Raw genomic sequence first — 3,294 nt, forward strand, 5'->3', positions numbered from 1 at the left:
CCTGAAGGATTCCGGCCCCTTCCATGAATAGGGTATGCGTCCATTTGCACGACGTAGCTCCGCCAATCTCCGGGTGCGTAGATCATAGTCAAGTGACTCCCCAATCACTCCCTTGGAGTTCTTCTTGGAAGCAAACTTCCTAAAGATACTCATGTTTTTCCTATGAACAAAATTCTGAAAATTTTAGTCCACAAAATTTTCTCAACAAAATTTTACAAGATTGGAAGAAACTACTCATAGGGATGCATAGAGGCCATAGCAAGCATTCAAACTACTTAGAACTCTAAGAATTCAACATGCAAGCTCATCTACAACAGCACCAAGAGTAGCTAATTATTCAAAATGCAATCCACTAAAGCAAAAACTAATTGGACAAACGAAGGAGTCACATACCAAGTAACAATTCCCCGAAACAGTTTCAGAAACGGACCTTCGAGCAAAGAGATCAAAATCCGCGGGTTTGAGAGTAAGAACACGAGAGAGATAGCAATGGTGATGTTTTTTCTGGAGGTATGTGGTGATATGGGATGAAGACATAAGAGAGGGGGCCCACGTGGGGAGCACAGCCCACCAGGGTGCGCCTGGGGGTCCTAGCGCGCCCAGGTGGGTTGTGCCCACCCGGTGCACCTCCCTCTGATGTTATTTGCCCCATATATTCTTAAATTTTCAGAAAAAATCACATTAAATTTTCAGAGCATTCTGAGAACTTTTATTTTTGGGTCATTTTTTTTATTGTACGGGAAAATCAGAAAACAGACAAAACATAGCATTTTTATTTAAATAATAAAAATGGAAAACAAAAGGTAAGGACAGAAGGTAGTGCTCACTAAATTCATCAACTTAATACCTCTCAAAAATGATCCATTAATAAGGTTGATCAAGTCTTATAACAACCACTTTCGATTAGCATGAAACCGAAGAACTTTCATAAATCACTAAGTTATCTCAACGGGGATATGAGTATCCCCAACAATAAGCATTTCATATTTATTTTTGACAGTAGGTAGAGGTAGTTGAAAACTTCCCATAGTGACTGTCGGAGATTTTTCAATAACATTAATAACATTCACTTGGAATTGTTTCATCATAAAGTGCATCGTATACTCATTACCATTGATACGAAAAGTGAATGTGCTTTTATTGCAATCAACAACAGCCCCCGCAGTATTCAAGAAGGGTCTCCCAAGGATAATCGACATGTTGTCATCCTCGGGCATCTCAAGTATAACAAAGTTAGTCAAAATAGTAACATTAGCAACAACAACGGGCACATCCTCACAAATATCGATAGGTATGGCAGTTGGTTTGTCAGCCATTTGCAAAGATATTTCAGTAGGCGTGACTTTATTCAAATCAAGTCTTTTATATAAAGAGAAAGGCATAACACTAACACCGGCTCCCAAATCACATAAAGCAGTTTTCACATAATTTCTTTTGATGGAGCAAGGTATAGTTGGTATTCCTGGATCTCCAAGTTTTTTAGGTACTCCATCTTTAAAGGTATAATTAGCTAGCATGGTGGAGATTTCAGCTTCTGGTATTTTTCTCTTATTTGTGATGATGTCTTTCTTGTACTTTGCATAAGGAGGCATTTTTAAGATATTAGTCAAGCGAGTATGCAAAAAGACTGGCCCCAGCATTTCAGCAAAGTGTTCAAATTCTTCATCATCTTATTTTTCGTTGTCTTAGGTGGAAAGGGCATAGGTTTTTGAACCAATGGTTCTCTTTCTTTACCGTGTTTTCTAGCAACAAAGTCTCCTTTATCATATCTTTTATTCTTAGGTTGTGGGTTATCAAGATCAACTGCTGGTTCTATCTCAACATCATTGTCTGGTTCTTTATTATTTGTTTGAGTATCCTCAAGAACCTCATCATTATCTTTTTCATTATCAGAATGTGAGTGTTCATTACCAGATTGAGTTTCAACATCAGAGATAGAAACTTCATTATTAGGAGGTTTTTCTACTTCAGGTTCACTAGAGGCATGCAAAGTCCTATCATTTTTCTTCTTCTTTTTCTTTTTAGAAGGACTACGTGCATCAGTGTTAACTCTTCGACAATCTTGTTCAATTCTATTTGGGTGGCCCTTGTGATAAGGTGGTTCTTGAGTCATCCTACCTCCTCTAGTCATTACTCTAACAACATGATCATTGATATTATTATTCATTTCATCAAGCAACTCTCTTTGAGATTTAGCAACTTGTTCTAATTGAGTTTGAACCACAGAATCATGCTTTTCCACACCTCTAACATCATTTGAGATTCTAAATAACAAGCCACTCAAGCGAGCAATCATATCATAATTTTATATCAATTGTTTCATAACATTTGCATTGAAGTGATCTTGTTTTCTAATGTAATTCTCAAACTCATAAAGGCATTGGTTAGGGTGCATATTGTGAGGATTATCATTGTTATTGAATTTCATTAGAGAATTTACCTCTACCACCTTAGGCAGTGGTGGTGTATCAATCTCATGTATTTCTTAAATAGGAGGTAAATTTTTGACATCCTCAGCTTTAATACCTTTTTCCTTCATAGATTTCTTTGCCTCTTGCATATCTTCGGGACTGAGATATAAAATACCCCTCTTCTTCAGAGTGGGTTTAGTAGGTTCTTCAGGAAGAGTCCAATCATCATAATTTTTCAACATGTTATTCAATAATTCTTCAGCTTGCTCAATAGTTCGTTCCCTGAAAACACAACCAGCACAACTATCTAGAAAATCCCTAGAAGCATCGGTTAGTCGATTATAGAAGATATCAAGTATTTCATTTTTCTTAAGAGGGTGATCAGGGAAAGCATTAAGCAATTGGAGAAGCCTCCCCCAAGCTTGTGGGAGACTATCTTCTTCAATTTGTGCAAAGTTAAATATTTCCTGCAAGGCAGCTTGATTCTGATGAGCAGGGAAATATTTTTCAGAGAAGTAATAAATCATATCCTAGGGACTACGCACACTGTCAGGAGCAAGAGTATTGTACCAAGCTTTAGCATCACCCTTTAATGAAAACGGAAATAATTTGAGTATATAGTAATACAAATTTTTCTTATCATAAGCAAAAAGGGTAGCTATGTCATTCAACTTAGTAAGATGTGCCAAAGCAGTTTCAGTTTTATAACCATGGAAAGGAGCAGATTCAACCATAGTAATTAACTCTGGGTCGACAGAGAATTCATAATCCTTGTGATCAACAAAGATAGGTCAAGTAGCAAACTTAGGATCATATTCCATTTTAGCATGCAGAGATTTTTCTTTATACTTGCATAATAATTTCTCTAGATCATCTCTATCCT

The sequence above is a fragment of the Triticum aestivum genome, chromosome 7A (assembly GCF_018294505.1).
Source record: "Triticum aestivum cultivar Chinese Spring chromosome 7A, IWGSC CS RefSeq v2.1, whole genome shotgun sequence".
Classification (NCBI taxonomy): Eukaryota; Viridiplantae; Streptophyta; class Magnoliopsida; order Poales; family Poaceae; genus Triticum; species Triticum aestivum.